This window comes from Puma concolor, chromosome B4 (assembly GCF_028749965.1).
Source record: "Puma concolor isolate L17-30 chromosome B4, mPumCon1.1.hap2, whole genome shotgun sequence".
In the NCBI taxonomy this organism is placed as follows: domain Eukaryota; kingdom Metazoa; phylum Chordata; class Mammalia; order Carnivora; family Felidae; genus Puma; species Puma concolor.
In genome coordinates, this window is record NC_141673.1 from 5,304,625 (window position 1) to 5,323,222 (window position 18,598).

At 59.1% G+C, this 18,598-nt stretch overlaps 1 protein-coding gene across 8 annotated transcripts in view; it reads right to left on the minus strand.

Moving 5' to 3' along the window:
• PARVB (parvin beta) overlaps positions 1-18,598 on the minus strand; it is a 103,902-nt gene that overhangs the window by 55,245 nt on the left and 30,059 nt on the right. The gene's annotated exons all lie outside the window — the stretch shown is intronic.

The window sequence follows — 18,598 nt, forward strand, 5'->3', positions numbered from 1 at the left end:
AAGGAAAGAAAGAGAAAAGAAAAAAAAGAAAAGAGAAAAAAAAAGGAAAGGAAAGGAAAGGAAAGGAAAAGAAAAGGAAGGAAAGAGAGAAAAGAAAAGAAAAGAAAAGAAAAGAAAAGAAAAGAAAAGAGGAAAGGAAAAGTGAATGCTTTGCCAACAACATCCGGTCTGGAGGTCTGCCCGGCGGTCGGCCCCTCGCACGCGCACAACCTAATCCGACCCCCACAGGGCGCATCCTAGGAACTGGCCCCATGCACAGCCGTCTTTTCACCCCCAAGCCCTTAGCCTGACTCCGTGCAAGATCCAGACAAATGTTACCACCTTGACGCGTAAAGGATGCTCAGGTGGGTTTCTGAGAAGTCCCCACCCCCACTCTCCCAGCAATACTCTGAAGATGACGCCCACCGGTCGCCCAGGCCGGCCGAGACAACAGCCGCCCCGTTTCAGCAACTGTTTTTCACTATGTAACGAGTTACAAAAGCCATTTTAACCAGCCCGTCGGGTTCAAAGGCAGAAAAAGGAAAGAGGAAAAGAGCTCTTTCAGAGGAAGTCCTCACGTATACACGAGGCGCATACTTGTGGGTGTATGCAGAGACCCTGAGCTCCTAAATCCCATTTCCCAGGCCGACATCACAGAAGGACCGAGAGGCCAAGGAGGTCCGCTGGGGTCCAGGCCGCGGGAGACGTGGTTATGCTCACAGCCCAGGAGAACAAAAGGCTTTGGATTCATGTCAGTGGGGGGTGGCCCAGGTGGGCTTTGGGACACCACAGGTGAGTCACGACAACGAGCCCGTGGAACCTCTAAGAAAGACGCCACACGGGTCGTCCGCCCACCGGGACACAGGGCGTGAGCCAGAGCACGTGGACACAGAGATGATTCCAGAGGGCCCTGCCGCCTGGTCTCAAAGACACAGGGAGCAGGGCAAGAGAAAGGAACCGCATTTTCAAAGCACAGAAACTGGGTCACATGAACACAGAGAAGTTTCCACCCCGCCCTTGAACATCAAAGATAACACTAAACAGGACCCGAGATTTCTCGACCTTAATAAACGAGAAACGCTCTCGCACAACGACCCAGGCTCTGTCTGGCTCAAGGACTCACATTCCAAAGGAGTTTGTGCTCAGAGCCGGGGGGGGGGGGACAGGACAGGGCCGGCGGTTATGAGCCCGGGGCTGTGCCCACAGAGCTCGGCGTTGGAATCTCACTTTACCACACGCTCGGGCCCGTGGTCTGGAGTGGGTCCCTTTGCCTTGCTAAGCCTCAGTTTTCCCGTCTGTAATGTGGGAGCGGTGGCAGTACCCGCCTCGCAGGGGTTCTGAGGAATAAGCGAGATCATGAATGCTCAGCTCCGCGTTCACAGCACAAGCTCTGAGGCACTGAGGGAAAAGGGGAGGCATCCCAGGAAGAACCAGGGAGGGCTTCTTGTAGGAGGAAGCAATTGGGTGCAGCCTTGAACGATCAAGAATCCGGATCTTGATTCTGCAAAGCATACGGGTGACACGTCAGAGCCGGGATTCTGGAAGCCCAACGTGGCAGCCACGTGGACCTGAGCCACGGCAGGGATCCACAGACGCCCCTTCAGGACTCCGCTGCTCCTCACAGACGGGGTTCCCCAAGGGACACAGCCCCGTCACGGAGGACCTTTCTGTCTGAATGTGTTACCGTCCTCCGACGGTCAGTCTGACATTTGGAAGGAGGGGCTCTGCTTGAACCGCGGTGGCTTTTCCCCAAGGACCCTACTCTGCCAGCTTAGTGGCTTTCCCTTGATCCCTGGAATGTTCTGGTTTCTAAAGTACTGGTCCATGTGCCAGAAAGTGGAACGCTTCAAAGATGCAAACTGCCAGCTGCCCTGAGTCACGGAGAAAGATCCGCTGGCCTGGGAGGGCCAGCGTCTGGGGTGTATAACAGGTGTGGACGTTCAAAGGGATGGGGGCTCCGTGTCACGAGGCTGGGGACTCACTGATTTCCTGAGTGTGCATCACTGTTTTGAGGTGAACGCCCTTGTCCACACCAAGCCTGACAGCCAACCAGGAGGAAATCGATGGCCAAGGTTCGCACGGCACCCAAGTTCAGCTTGCGGGGGTGACCGCGTGGCTGTGGGACAGGGGACACAGGGCTGGGGAGATGCCGGGAGCCTGGGGGACAGGATGAAGCCCGGGTCAGGAGACAGAGCCAAGCGGCCGCCCGTCGCTCGGCCTGGGGTGGGGGGCAGGCCGAGAGCAGTCACCAGCGTCACGAGCTTTCAAAAAGGCTCGAAAGTCAGGGTTTAGTGTGGAATCTCCCAATTTATAAACGTGTGCAAATCATTCCAGTTCTGTCGGCCAACCAGGGGTCACCGGTTTGCGACCTCAGGTGGCAGTGAACGGATTATCCATGTTCTTACTGTCCGTGGGATGTGGACTGTGGGCCGCTAACATTTCCTGAGCACCTACTATGGGCCAGGCACCTTCCATGCCACCCATTCATCTCATCTCCTAACAAGTGCAGGGTCCTGGCTGAGCCCCAGTCTCCTCGTTGTGAATGCACCTGACATACACCCCCCGCCCTCCCGCCCCCCCCCCGTGAGCCCCAGAGTCAGGACCAAACCTGGTCTTGCACCTCCCTACGCCCAGCTAAGTCCTCCCCACCTTCAAGCCTCAGCTTATTGGCAACCTCCTCCAGGAAGCCCTCCTGGGCGTTCCCTTCCCACCCCGGGCTCCGGTCTGCCTAGCTCACATCACACGGCCCTAGAACCCTCTCTTTCCTGGACCATACGCCCCCATCCACACCAGTGCTAACTCAGCCCGTGCACACAACAGGCCTTCGCATTTGGGTAACAACACAACAGAAGCCTCCTGTCGCTTTCGGATCCCGGCTCGGCCGCCGACAAGCTGATCCTGGGCAGGCATGCAGGAAGTACTCCATAAACGCTCGCCTTTCAGCATCTGTTGAATCGATGCACGAAGGCATGATTCCAAAGCCCCGTTCCCTTTCCATCACCCCACCCAAGGACTGGGCAAGGCTTAAAAAAAAAAAACAAAAAGACAAAAAAAAACCCCACCTCTCCTGCCTGGAACTAGGAGCACATAAAACGGAGGAACGACAATTGAAAACCACAACCTCAACACTTGAAAGCTATCTCATAAAAAGCCTGCCACTCACACCCCAGGCCAAATGCAAAGGCTTCATCTTTGATTTTTTTTTTTAAATCTTTTCCTTCGTATGGGTTTCATTTATTTATTTATACCCAGGCTCTTTCCCAGAAAAAAAAAAAAAAAAAGTGCTTTTAGGCACCTTGTTTTTTTCCCCTTTGACATGACTGCAAAAGCCCAACTCTGAGAGCTGCTGGCTCACGGAGGAAGGTCACGGTCAGGGAGGCAGAGGTCTGAATGCATAGAGGCTTCTCGGCTTCTCGCTCCGTGAGGGGCGCGGGGGCAGGAAGGGGGACCACAGCACAAGGCCTGCCGCGACGGGGTGCAGGGAGCCCACTGGGGGCTCACCTGCTTCGCGGAGGATCCAGAGGCCTCACGGCGGGGGTGGGGGGGGGGGTGAGCCATGGCCTCTGGAGCTCAAGAGTGATAACTGCATTTTCTGCCATTTTTCTAAGGGTGTCATTTCCACGATGCTTTGCCTCCTAGGGAGACTTTTTACGCCATATGTAAACGTCCTGATTTTGGTGTACGAACAGATTTTGGTGCGAACAGATCAGGGGGAGAATTTTCAGCCCCGTGTGGACCAGCTCAAAGAGAAAACTCCAACAAAAACAGCGTGCGGGCCACCCGATCCCCGTCTACAGGAGGAACTTGAAGCCGGGAGGAAAGCTTACCGGCCCGGGTCCAGACACACCCACTTGCAGTCACAGCCGGTCCTCAAAGGAACTGAGCGTCCTCGGAGTTGCCAGCAAAAGTGAGGGAGGGTAGGGACGTGTCCCCCCCCTCCCCCCACCACGGCCGGGGCAAGGACAGTCGGGGGGACGGTAACCTCCCTGTGCTTTAGGAGACCCAACAATGAGGCTTTCCAGGCCCCTGCCAAATAGCGAGGGCTTCCTGGGAGTTTTCCGGCTTCCGTCCTCGCTCAGGGGGGTCGTTTCTCTGCAGAAGTTATACTTTATCAGAATAATTATGGGCGCCTGGGTGGCTGAGTCACTGAAGCGTCCAAGGCTCAGGTCACGATCTCACGGTTTGTGAGTTCGAGCCCCTGAGTCAGGAGTCGGGTCTCTCCCGTTCTCTCTGCCCCTCCCTTACTCGCATGCATGTGCACACGTTCTCTCCCTCTCCCTCCCTCTCAAAATAAATAAACTTTAAAAAAAAATTTTTTTTAAGAGAATAACTAAATGCATCAGCCTTGAAGACCTTAACACAGTGGTTCTTCCAGACAATAAATCAAGTCGTACTTCGTGTGAAGATCTCACAGCTCAGGTAAAACAGGGCCCAATGCAGCGGGTTAAGCATCCGACTTCGGCTACGTCATCATCTCACGGTGCCTGAGTTCAAGCCCCGTGTCGGGCTCTGGGCGGGCAGCTTGGAGCCTGGATCCCGCTTCGGATTCTGTGTCTCCCTCTCTCTCTGCTCCTCCCCTGCTCTCACTCTGTTTCTGTCTCCCAAAAGTAAACGTTTATAAATACATACATACATACATACATAAAAACAGGGCCCAAGGAAGATCTAAGCAAGAACACGCTCCACGGCTGGGGGAGGGGAAGCTATGAACAGCCCTCCGTGACACCTCTGGATTCCGTGTTCAGAGCGAGCTATGGATCACAACTCCAAGGGGTGAGTTACTCCCGGTGTATCACGCTCGCAAAGGCCTTGAAACGGGAGGCCCAGTCTTTCCCAGGAGGTTAGGGGGTCCGGGCTGAATCTCCACCATCCCCGGAATTAACAGCAGATGGAGGGCAGTGTTCGGCCCAGGGTCAGAGTCTGTGGGAGCGGACAGTCCCCCACTGTCCTTCCCGACCCGGACGTGGGACGGGAGTGAAATTACTTCCAGCGACCCGATCCAGCAGTGCAACGTAAAACAGCCTCTCAACCTTTTTTAAAAATTTTTTTTAATGTTTTATTTATTGTTGAGACAGAGAGAGACAGAGTGCAAGTGGGGGAGGGGCTGAAAGAGAGGGAGACACAGAATCCGAAGCAGGCTCCAGGCTCCGAGCCGTCAGCACAGAGCCCCACGCGGGGCTCGAACCCACGAACCGCGAGATCAGTGACCTGAGCCGAAGTCGGACGCTCAACCGGCTCAGCCACCCAGGCGCCCCTGAGCCTCTCAACCTTTAAAGTGGCAGATCCGGCTTGTTCTTCCTGAGGAATGACATCTGGCCTCGTCGCGAGCACGCCGGCCCACCGTCACGAGTTCCGTATATTTGTGTGTGTTTACCTCGCGGTCGTTTCTCGGCGGAGGATGAATGCCTGAACCGCACAGACACCACCACAGCAACAAAAAAGTACCGTGACGGTTACCCAAACCACACGGGTCGCTCAGTCTGACATCTGATTTATGGGGTTTCGCTCTGCCGGGGCACACGCTTCTACCCCGGCTCTCGACGTTTACAGGCGAAAATAAATGTGCGAGCATTTCAATAAAGGGAAATCCACAGGAGGTCAGCAGGCGTTACTGACCTCACATCAAGAGCTCGCGGCTAAAGATCTGTCCCGTTGGGGCAGCAGCAAGCAAGCCTCAGGCCGGGTCCTACAGCCTGCTGATCTAGCCAACACCCATCGAGGGTCACCTACGTTGTCGCCGTTCGGCCGGGCACTAAGAGGAGAACGAGACGGAGCCTGTCCTCACTGTGCCGATCGTCGCGAGCCGGCAGGAGACGGAGGGGAAGGATGTGTCCTGGCCCCTGGCATCCAACGTCCTGGCCCAGCACCTAGCAGAGAAAGCACTAATGGGATGAATATAGGGGTACGTATATATGTGTATATATATATTTTTTTTCTAAGTAGGCTCCATGCCCCACGCAGGGCTCAAACTCACAACCCTGAGATCAAGACCCGAGCTGAGATCAAGAGTTGGGACGCTTAACCAACTGAGCCACCCAGGTGCCCAATGTATAATTAATTAAGCTCAATATGCATCATGGTGTTGAATTATAAAAAGCAGGTGTCAGGGGTGTCTGGGTGGCTCAGTCCATTGAGCGTCCGACTTTGGCTCAGGTCACGATCTCACGGTTCGTGGGTTTGAGGCCCGCGTCGGGCTCTGTGCTGACAGCTCAGAGCCTGGAGCCTGCTGCGGATTCTGGGTCTCCCCCTCTCTGCCCCTCCCCTGCTCATGCTCTGTCTCTCTCTCTCTCTCTCTCAAAAATAAATACACATTAAAAAATAAATAAAAAACAGGTTTCAAGACAATCCGGCGTGATATTTATGCAAACAACACAATCAGAAAGTCAAAGCGATATATTCCTAGGTGTATGCATCTAAACTCATAGAGAGGAGAAGGCAAGGCCCCGGTCCCCAATGACAAGGACAGTGTGAAACCTCTGGGAGCGGGGAGGGCAGAGGAAAGTAGGAGACGGGGAAGGCTTGGCCATGGCCGTGTTCCTACGTTCTTGTGAAGTAAAGTTATCAGGACATTGTGGTAGGAGGACGTGCCCCCGGCCCCAAAGCTCACGACAGCCAATGCCGCAGGGGAGGGGGCCCTGCCGCAGCCGAGCCTGTCCCGGGGTGCTCACCTCTGAGGCCAGGAAGGGCCGAGGCGCAGAACTCGCCTTGCCTGGCGGCCCTGCAGGAAGAGAGCTCTGTCTGCAGCAGACCCCCCACCCCCACCCCGAGGAAGTCACAGAGGGCCACACGCCTGTGCCTTCACGTGTGGGCAAGAGAGAAGCCGTAAGTTTGGGGGTGAAGAAATAGGTCGCTGTCATCACCCACAGGCTCAGAGGCGTATCTTCTGCTGGATGCAAGAGGCATCTACACGGCTCAGAACCTTGGAATCCCCTGTCCTCGGCGCCGTTTTAAGACCCTGTGCTGCTCCTCTGTGCTTTGACGGAAAAGATCATTCCATGCCTTCTGTCTCCAGTGACACCGGGGAAATGCACGCCGCCTGGATCAGCCTGGGAAGGGCGTGGGAGGGGGGCTCAGGGGCCACATCCTGGGGAACCCAGCAGGGGGCACCTGCAGAGGGAGACCAGCCCCAGGAGGACATCACCGTGGATACCCCTGTTGTCACCGCTGGGATGCCAATCGTCCCCCCCACCTCCTGTCATCAGCCAGAGCCTGCCCTGGGGCCTTGGCGAACCACTCACCCCCGAAGCACTAAACTTGGGATCCCCCTGGGCTCACAGGCTGATCCGGCAGGTCTGGGCGGGGTCTGAGGCTCAGCATCAGTAACCATCACCCCAGGGTGACGCTGCCGATGTCGGGCCGAGAGCAGCAAGAACTTAGAAGACACGAGCACACCCCACCAGCCCCCCGAAATCCAAACCGGTGAGTGACTTCTGTGTCCCTTTCAGAGATGAAGACAGGGGCCACGTTTCAGCAACTTTCTACCTGGCCAGCGCCTGCCCCAGGTGACTGCCTCCCCAGGAAGGAAGGAGATTTACTGAGCACATCTTCCCCGAGCTATCATGCCAGGCTCCCACCGGGGACGAGGTCTCTAAAAGAGCGAGCCACCTCCGAGCTGGCGCAGCTGGTTAGGGATGAATCCGAGCACCCGAGGCCTGCAAGGCCCCAAACCACAACATCTCCCAGCTTCTAGCGGGGTCGGAGGGAAGCAGAGACCGTTTCCTGCCTGCAGGAGGGGGAACCCAGAATTTAATTCCTTCTCCAAATCCCTGTTCTCAATTTTGAGCCAGATGCAGAACTGCCTGTCCCCACGGCGATCATCTTGCCACCCTGGCTTCTCCCGAGACCCTCTTTTCCAAAGGGCTGGCGCCCACACCATCGGGCTGGGGTTCCCCCAGCAGCACTGCCCCAGCCTCGGGGGACACAGCACGCAATCTGGAGGGACAGAGAAATCAGAAGAGGGAACCCCACAGCACAGCCCTGACCACAAGAAGCCACTGCAAATGATAACCTCGACCTGGAGCCGTGGGTGACTGAAGGTGGAAAGTTCCCGACACACATATACACGCAAAGGGCACAGAGAGGAACCGAGACGCTAGACAGGACCCTCCTCAGACCCTGCATCCTGTGTCCGGTCCTAGGGGCAGCCGGCGGGGAGAGGGGAGGAACCCGTCACCAGGAGGGCCACTCAACCTCCCGCGGGTCCCGCCTCAGCCTCTCCGCTTCTGCAGGTGACCATCCTGGACTCTGCTGTTTCTTCTCCCCAGCGTCCGGTCGCCCTTCTTCTGGTCAAACAGAGCCCAGCATCTACGCACCGTTCTCGGGACTTACAATCCAGGTGGGAATCTGCCTCCAACCCCAGGTGGAGCCAATGGGTACACTATTCTCCCCAAAACACAGTTATCGAGGCAGGAACGTGCTTGGCCTGATCAGGGTCAGCGGCCCCAGGGAGACCATGCTGGGAATGCAGAACGAGACGGGCACTTTCTCCCAACGGCCTCGATCCAGCAAGGATGCACGTGGGAACGGCACCATCATCCTACCCCCCGCCCCCCCCAGCCGACCCTGGAAATGAAGACAGGGTCAACGGAACGGAGGGAACAGTTCAGCAACACCATCCGTGTGCTGGATCGAGCCTTACCTGAGGCCAGCCACAGGCAGCTCTTTCTGTCAAACGCGACGGGGGATTCTGTTTTGTTCCTGTTCCACTTTGGGTTGAGTTTCCTGCCATTTGCAAACTGAGTCCCGTCGGAAGCAGCAGTCCTCCTGGCACGCAAAGCTAACCATGGTGTAATCCACACCACGGCTCCCACCGGCTCCGGGGTAAAACCCAAACCCCCCAAACACGTGATGAGCGAACCCGACCTGTTTCCGTCCGGCTAACTCCAACTACAGCCCCCGATCTGTCAGGACAGCGTTCCGTTTGCGTTCATGCCCTAGACAGAGTTAGGGCTCCTCCGGTTCCAAAGCCCCTTGCACGCGACAACTACGATCTTTTACCCCCTGTCACGTGGCTGTGGGGTGTGTCCGCCTCCCCGCACCCTGCCCCCCCTTCCCCAGGGCCGTCGAGGCGCCAGGTGCTGGTCCGGACCACGACCTCGTACCTTGCACAAAGCCTGACACGAAGCATGCGATAAATATTTAGGGAAGGAACGAACGACTACGTGTTTACGCAGACAAAACGGAGCGGAGCGGAGAATTTAGGTGAGAGGCACAAAGTCAGAAGAGCAGGGAACAGAGTGTTCTTGCAAAACATTCCACCTCCAGCCACTTAATTGGGTGGAAAAGGCGAGTCTCCATTAAGGCTTACATTAGCCTGGCAGTCGTGGGTCACCAAGGACCCAATTACTGTGACGTGGCTGTGCGGAGGGCGAGGACCCGGGAGGGAGGATTCTGCTCTGCAATTAGGGACATATTGGGACAAGCCGCCTCTGGAGCAGACCTCGGCCGCCAGCGGGTGCACGCCGACCAGCCACCTGCTGCAGGGACCCGGAGCAGAGACCGGCAAGAACAAAGCTGTCTGCCCGTCTCCAGGAAAGCAGGCCTTCTGAATACCAAAAGTTGCTTCAGTATAAATATTAAAAAAAAAAAAAAAAAAAAAAAGCCTGGAGCTCAGAGGCTGATGTCAAACAGAGAACTTCCCGACCCAGATCAGGCCTTTTCCTCCCCTTCGCCCTGGCTGATCAGAAAAACGCCAGGACCACAGAAAAACCAATCGTCTGTGGGAAGGAGGCGGGAAGAAAGACTTCCAGGTGAACGTGAAATGTCAGCTTTACCACATAAACCGCGTGGCGAGCAGAAACCGGGACACGGGAGGCGTCTGGGCTGCTGGCTCACGAAGGACGACTGATCCTTTAGGGGCGAGTCGACGTGCCGGCTGCTCAGGCGGGGAGCAAGTGGGTCAGCTCATTCGAGCCACCTCCCGGATGCCCCAGGGAGACTCTTCGGGGGCCGGACACTGTGGCGGGACGAGCACAAGGCCGGGGCGTCCGCTCTAGTCTCTGCGGGTCTCGGGTTCCTGGTCCCTCCCTTCCGGTCCAGCTCCCACAGGTTCTCAAGACTGTGTCCCGTGAACACAGCCCATCAGGTCACTCCTGTGCCCACAGACCGTCCCCGTCCTCCACTGCCTCCCTGCACAAAGACCAAATCCCTCCCCGTGGCACCCTACCCCCAGCCGCCACTGACGAGCTCGGGGCCGGGCACGGGCGCCCCAGGACCTTTGCACAGGCTGTGCCTCCTCCAGCAGCACCACAGCCTGCAGCTGAACCAGCCCAACACGCCGTGCGCTCTTACAGTTCGCTGCCAACCTCCATTCTTCCAGGGCCCTGCGCCCTCCTCCAAAGCCCCCCGGGCCCAGGGCGGGTGCCGGGACGGGCAGAACAGAGAGCACAGAGGCTCTGCAGGTGCATCACAGAATGACCTTGGGCACAAGCTTCATCTCCTTCCGTCTTTTACTGTCTTTCCCCCGCAGAGGGATGATAACCAGACACGACCGTGAGGCTGTCGTGACAACTAATTTAACAAGAAACAGCAGAGCGGGAAGTGTTGGCTCTCCCCTTCGGTCCCGCCATCAGCATCTGTGCTGGGTGACAGGGAGGGCCCAGCATCATGGAGAGTCACCCACCTGACAGGTTCACCCGGGGGGCCAGGCACCATGAAAGTCTGCAGGGTCTGGCCGTGAGCTCACTCACAGCCCTGGTGCTCCCGGAGGCTACGACCTAGGGGATGTGTGCACGTCCCACCGCCGGATGACAGAGTCCCGGAGGCAGAGGCCGGCCTCCCTCACCCCTGCGTCCCCAGGGGTCGGCCCCGCGTGGAGACGACCCCACGAAGGTGCGCTCACCTGATGGGACCGAGTCGAACCGAATCCCGACAGCCTCAGGCATCTGTGAGTATCGAGGGGTGGGACGGCCTCATTAACTGCACGTTCAGATGACAAGAGGCCACGAACCCCCACGTCACCCATTCCCAAAGAATCCAGACGTGGAAACATCCACTTCACTGCAAACCGGGCATGATCGGATCTCAAAGATCCTTAATTTACTGCACAGGCATCACCGCAAACATCTTTATACGGTGGCCGAGCATTTAAAACAGACGCTAATCAGGCTGAATTGTAACAGAACCTCGACTCTACATAAAACACCACGATGGCGGCTGGACGGTGCCAGCAACACGCTGTGACCCTCCCCCCCCCCCCCCCCCCCCGCCACGCCAATTCTGAAGTCCAAGGTGCCGCCCAAAGTTTGCCAGTAGGGAGCCAAGGCCAGCCACCGCGAATGGTGACCGGCGACCAGGACAAGGAAGTCAGAGCCCACGGGAGGCTCAGAAGCATGTCTCAAGTGACTCACAGTGAAATTAAAATGCATATACATGCCAGGAACAAAGGATGGGGGAGAGCCCCCCCCGAGGCAAACCTGCTTTTCTGAGGGTGAGGAAGAATCCTGGCTTCCTGAAAACCTCAAGGGCCAACATCATGTAGGGGGTGCCCTTTGGCACATGTCCGTGAGCTGACGAACAGCTGGACCCACGTCCCCGCGGCCAGCCTCCCCTGACCCCCGAAAGGGCAGTCCGGTTTTGCCTCCTGCTTTCTCGGTCCCCTCCCCCCCGCGCTTCGCACAAACGTCTGGTAATCACCGCATCCTGGCTGCATCCGTGCTAATCTGGATGAGATGTGTGTGCTCTGTTCCCTTGATTTGCGGATGGTGAGTTTATCACATTTCTACCAATCAATCGTGCTGGGTTTCGGTGAGGACGTGGAAGCAATTTCAATCACTGGTCATGAAAATCTGCCATGAGTCAACAAAGAGGGAGGAAGGATCTAGAATAAGCATTAGGCGGGGGGCAGAGGAGGGAAACCACCCCCAAATGAAACTCAGAATTCTCAAAAAAGCCACATCGACGTCCGACGTCTCCCCTTATGCGTATCGGCCACGGCCCCTTGGGGCCAAGTGGGGCAGGGTGCCCCGACCAAAGGGGGGGGGGCGGGTAAGGAAATCTGGTCATTTCCAGGAGCGGACAAGCCCAACAAGGTTAACACACCAGGAGAGAAGTCTGCTTAATAAAGAGAAATGGAAATGGCAGGGAAAAACAAAGCCCAGTGAAGCAAGTTCGCCTGGTCCCTGCTCGGCGAACTCGTATTAATTAACCTGATCAGTAACGTCCCGTTGTATTCGGGGACATCCAAAGCGTGCTCTGCTGAGAAAATAAGAAGATTAAATCATTAAGTCGTTAAACACACACACACACAAAATTTCATGTGCACCTGCCACAAGAAACCTCAACTAGAGAAAAAACTAGCGAAGCGCTTGCGGAAACCGCCTGAAGGATGGCGCCCTCTAGTGGCCCATCTCCGCCAGTGCAAGTTAGACCTCATACCATCTGCTAAAGGTTCCATCCAAACTAGAGAATCTGGTCTGCTGGGCAGAGGGGCACCTTCCCAAAGCAGGTGGCTTTGGGGCAGCCCTGGGGCTGGCAGCTACGCCCCCACCTGAGATACTCCAGGGGCCGACGTGGCATTTCAGGTGGCCCGCCTGGGCAAACGGGACCACACCCACCCCGAATGGATGCAACACTCCAGGCAACAAAGGGGAAGGACCGTCACGACCCACGAGGGTTTCCCGGTGACCAGCCTTCGGAGGGAAAGCCCCAAAGGAGCAGCTAGAAGCCAATGGGGAGAACCCCTCCCCGCCAGCCAAAGTGAGGCTCCCCACGGCACCCCACACAATCCCGTGGGCCCCGTGCTGTTGTCGCCCTTTCGAGTATGACCACGTCTCAGGCATCTGTGTGCACCTGCTGCTGGAAGGGCAGGCGCACGGGGCCCGGCCCAGAGGACACACACGGCGAGTCAATGGTGAAATTGTCGACGAGCGAACGAGTGAACGTTTCAGGACTCTGACATCCCCCTCCGGTGCTCCTCTTTGGAGCTCCTAAGGGCAATTTTCTTTTAGGGCCCCCGTGCCCGGCTGAATAACGCCCCGCTTCCCCCCAAAGATATTTCCATCCCCATCCCTGGAACCCGTGACTTTGCACAGCAAAACGCCTTTGTGGGTGTGATTAAGTTACGGATCGTGACACGGGGAATTATCCTGGCTCATCCAGGGGGGCCCAAAGACACTGCAAGGGTCCTTTAAAAAAGGACACAAGTGGACCGTGAGCAAGGAGACGGCAGAGACAGGGAGAGATCCGAAGACACCGCGCTGTTGGCTTTGCAGATGCAGGACGGGCCCCACGACAAGGAACACGGGAGCCTCTGGGAGCTGAGAAGTCAAGGAAACGGAATCTCCCCGGAGCCTCCAGAAGGCAGGCAGCCCTGCCTACGCCTGGATTTGAGGACGTAAGACCTCCAGAACGGTACGTCTGTGTTGTTCTGGACCACTGACCGTGGTGACTTGTGACTGCAACCACAGGAAACTCGCACGGCCTCGAGACGGGCCCAGCTACGCCACGTCATTTCAAAAGGCCCAGAACATTCTTTGGCTGCGCCCGTTTTACTGAGCACCTACCGTGTGCCAGACCCCAGGCTAATAAGCCCCGGGGACACAACCGTTATTGAAACAGGCACAGCCTGGGTCACGCGAGCGGAACAGACACACGCGAGCACAGAGGATGCGTCCAGCCAACGCCGTGGATAAAAACGCAAGTGTCCCCGAGCGTCCCAGGTCACGTTCATGTGACGATGGGGCCGGAGAAGGTCGGCTTCGTGGTGGCAAACCCACTAACACGAGTCACCTTGTTACCTTAGCTGCAGAAGGAACAGGATGCGCTCGTGTCCTCGCGAGACCCGAGGTGGCTCCCGTCCCCGCAGCTGCTCAGGACCGGCCACCACAGCGGCCCACGGGGCCACCGTGCTCCTCACCTCCTCCTGCGCCTGGCTACTGAACGGGTCACGGGGAACAGCCGGGGACGTGCTAGGCGCCTGCCCCTTCCGACCACCCCTCTGGGCCTGACCCTTTGCGTCTGGCTCTAGGCCCCAGGAGCACCTGCCCTATGCGTCTTCTCAGTCCCGCCTCCGCTGCTCTAGATCTCGGCCCCCCGGCGTCCCGGGCAGCAGCCCCAGCCGCCGTCAACCCGTTCTTTCTCGAGGTCATCGCTCTAGTCGCTACCAACAGGAAACACAGGCCCAGATGCCAGAGTCGGCGCCCGGCCTCAGGAGACACCCAGTACCGGGAACTCATCAGCAAGCCGACGAAGAAAAGGTACCTCGTTGCGGCTTCGCCCACGTGTGCCGGGACCGAGCATGCTCTCCAGGTGCAGGCAGGGGTGGGGGGGGGGGGTTGGGCAGGAGGAGGACTCAGGTGAAGCAGGTCCGGTCTGACTACCCACCCGGCTGTGATCTCGGGCAAGGCAGCTTCTCCCAGTGCTTGCCACGGTCTCTGCTCCGACATGAGGAGGCAAGCAGGGCTGGCGGGGAGCGGGGCAGGACCGGGGCCTGGGACGCCGATCCAGGGCTCCCCGCCACGCTCTGTAAGCCGCCCCTGGCTTTCAAGGAGCCGGTCCTTTGCACTCACGTCCCCAAGCCTGACTAACACGCCGCCCGTGTGACTCTTCGTGGCTCCTCGAACGGCTGCTTCCTTCGTTGTAAAGTTTAAAGACCTGCAGGTCGTATCTCTGAGTTCTAGAGCTGCGTGCGGACGACATTCTATCAGAACGAACAATGAGCCCACGCGGTTCCCCAAACGCCGACACGGGTGCCTGCCTCCCAGAGGCCCGCCGGGCACGCCTCCCTCCTCGGAGCCCCGCACGCTTTCTTCAGGGAGGCCTCCCTCCTCTGGGTTGTACCGGCCCTTTGGGAGGCAGCCAGATCCGGAAGATGTGCAAGAACCCATCACGTGCTACGAAGGGTTGAAGTTCAGCCCCCGGAATACATGGTGCAGCCCTCGCCCCCGTGCCCCGAATGTGGCTTTATCTGGATACAGTGTCTCTGCGGATATTTCTGAGACAAGGCCACCCTGACCACTGGTGCCCCAAAGACGAAGACATGGGGCGCCCGGGGGGCTCTGTCGGTTGAGCGTCCGACTTCGGCTCGGGTCATGATCTCGAGGTCCGTGGGTTCGAGCCCCATGTCGGGCTCTGTGCCGACAGCTCGGGGCCCGGAGCCCGCTTCGGATTCTGTGTCTCCCTCTCCCTCTCTCTCTCTGCCCCTTCCCTGTTCTTTCTCAAAAATAAATATTTTAAAATTTTTTTTAAAAGCGAGAGAGAAGACAGCCACGTGAAGACAGAGACAAAGACCAGAATCGAGCAGCAATAAGCCCAGGAGTGCCTGAAGCCACCAGAGGCCGGAAAAGGCAAGGCCGATCCTCCCCTCGAGCCCCCGAGGGAGCACGATGCAGCTGACATCCTGACTTTGGACTTCCGGCCTCCCCGCGGTGACAGAATGAGTTTCTGCCAAGCCACCCGTCTGCGGGGCTCTTGCGGCAGAGTGGGGCCCAGGCACCCTCCGCATTTGTGGACACCCGGGACCCTCCGTGTTCTCACCTGCACGTGGGGTAGAGGCGCCTCAGCTTAGGGGCCGGAGGGATCTACCGACGTGCGCCCCGCGGGCCCGGACCGGCCGTGACCTGGTCTCTGGCAGGCATAGGACACCCTTCCCACTCCTGCACGGAGCCAGGAAAACGGGGATTTGTCCTGCCGTCCTTCAAAAGACGTCCGTGCACAGCCGCGCGCGGCCCTGAGCGCCGGGACGCTGTCCCCTGCCATCTCGCCGTTCCCCCTCCCCCAGCCTCCGGGGACAGTTCTGTCCCCCAGGGGCCTGGCAGCGTCCGGACCCGGTTACGGCCGTCCACCTGGAGGCAGGAGGTGTTACTGGCATCTAGCGCGCGAAGCCGCTCCACACCCGACTGTGCCCGCGGCCGGTCCCGCCACCGAGAATCATCCGGTGCAAAGCACGAACAGTGCCGAGGGGGAAAAGCCCTCCTGCAGCCGCCTCGGGACCCCCAGAAGCTGGCCAGGCGGGGACTCCCTGGGACCCTCGCTCAGGTCGGAATCTCCCGGGGCCGTCAGGGACCCCGCCCGGCCGTCCTGGGCTCTGCAGACCGCACCCTGGGCTCCGAGGGGACAGAGGGCCCTGCACTCAGGGAGCACCTGTTCCTGTTGGAGACGATGCAGAGTATTAAAATAGTAACAGCGTGACAATCTCGCACCATAACAGAGCGGAACTAGGCGTAGGGCGTGGGCATCCCTCAGCCTACGTGGCCGGGGTGGGGCAGGGTCCCTGACTCTAGACCCTCGGGACAAAGGTCCACCCAGGCCCCACCTCCGGCCTCCGGGGAACACGCAGGGTGGGTGTCCTTGGCACAGAGGGACAGCCCGCTCTTCTGTCCTTCTGCTGGATGACGAATCCAGTGTGGACACGGGGTGGGGGCCCGAGGGCAGGGCCGAGCTCAGCAGCTGTGCGCATCTCTCTTCCTTACCCTGCTGCGCGCTGGGCCCTCGGCCACACGCTCGTGCCCACACACCCTCCCCGGCCCCGCCAGGCAGCTGGGGGGCGGTGGGGACACGGGGGAGGAGGCAGCGAGTAACGCCTACCGCCCCCCATCCCGTACCCCCTTCCTAGGGGGGAGGTGCTGACAGGGATCCTCTGATACTGTGCCCTGCAGTCCAGGATCAGCCCTCCCCGCTGGGGCGCCCGCTCACTCGCTCGCTCTCTGGGGCTGCAGGAGGCTCAGCCATTTGCCGGAGGCCTGGCCTCCCACCCCCTCACCTCTGGTTGTCCCGGCAACCAGGCCCCCTCCGTCCCCAAGGAAGCCACGGCTCCCGCAGGGTGAGGCTCTGCACAATGGTGACAGCAGGGGCTAGGCAGGGACGGCTGGACCCGCCAGCCAAGTGTGCGGCCGGGACAGCTGCTGTCGAATGCTCCCCTGACCCAGCCCAGGGTCACGGTCCCATGACCGCCCTCTGTCCGCTTTGCTGACGCAGTCAGCCGCACAGGCGACAGGACCGCACGGCTTTAGCACGAAGTTTTGAGGGGTCGCTGAGTGTGGGGTGGTGAGCAGGTCGGGTCGGAGGGGAAGGGGTGAGGAAGCTCACCCCACGGCCTGCGGCCCCCCTTCCGAGGGGGGCTCCCTCCCGGGCCTCCGCGGGTGGGAGTGGGGTGACCCCCACTTCCGCCCAGCAGACCCCAATTCAAAGCGCACCTGCTTCCCCAGCTGCACAGAACATCTGCGTTTGGAGAAACTGAGGGACGCGGTTCAGTCCCTCGCCCCCCTTTGTTTGCAGACAGGGGTTAACGGTCAGGGGGTGGGGAGGGCAGGCGCACCTGTGTTCGTCCATTTTCAGTCGATATTTCCTCCACTTCACAGAAGAAGGCTGGCTTTCGATGCACATTTACAGCTGAGCCGCGAGGGGACTGGGCTCAGTTTACTTCTGCTCATCTACTCACCCGGTGACCCCTAGCGACATCCACCAGCAACCAGGCCTGGCAGGGCAAGGACGCAGACATAGGCCCTGCCCCGAGGCCTCAGCGTCCAGGACACAAATGGTGGAGGGACCGGAGAGGGAACGGGCGGCAGTCCAGGCAGGCTTCCTGGAGGAGGTAACCTTGGGACTGAGTCTTGAAGGACCCTGGCCCACAAGGCTGGCGGGGAGACGGTGCCAGTCCCCGGCCCCACGTTCCCAGCAGGTGGGAAACGTGTGTCCTTTTGTTCTGGGACCTCCTGTAGCAGGAGGCTGGCTAATAAGCCGGGCAGAGAGGATGTCGGTGAAGTCCCGCTCAACAAAATGCCACCTCTCCGTTCTCAAGGTCCCATTGCCTTGCCCCATTCCACCCCCACCTCGAAATCCCCCACCCGCAAGGGCAGCGAGCGATGGCCTTCGGGGTGGGGACAGAGATGGCCGGACCTGGCGCCGCGGAGGAAGGAAGTCTGTCTATGGGGAGCCCCCCCCCCGCCCCCCAACATCCTCCTCCACGAGCTCACTCGGGCTCCCCCTGCCGCTGCAGACCGGGGACCGGAGGCTCTGCACACAGCCGACCTGCCCGAGGAGAGGCAGCCAAGTCTGACATTCCTACTGGAACCAAGTCTCCCCAGCGACAAAGTGCTGCCCACGACGCAGCAGTCAGGGGGAAGTCACGGGCAGTTAAGAAACCTTAGAAACCTCTCCCGGTCCTGGATCCCCACGGGTGGGAGGAGGTAGGGAGGAGGGAGAGGGGAGGCAGAACACGAGACGACAACAGGCAGCGACACGGGGAGAGCGGTGCCTTCCGGGTGCCCGTGGATGGCCGTGGGGGGTCTAAGTGCCGTGAGGCAGGCCACCTCCCTTATCCCCACTTTACAGACGAGGAAGAGAGAGCACTGGCCGAGGCCCCAGGACCGGGAAGAGAGGGGCCGGGATTTGTATGCCGCCGTCCCACGAGCTGAGCATCCAGAATAAATGCGCACCTGCTACCCTGAGCCCCGTCACGCCTACCCTGCCCGCATGCGCAGCAGGCCACAAGCCTCAGGAGGGGACAGACACGCTGGTGTCGGGCACCGTTCCAGAAAAGGCCTCTGGGTGCAAAGCAGAGCAGGCTGCGGGGCGTGCGGGCAGGCGGCCGCGGAGCCGGGTACTCGCCCGTCAGTCCCCAAGCTTTGGGAGCCCGGGGCCCCTTTCCTAACCGAGAGTTTAACGGACCTCCACCTCCTTC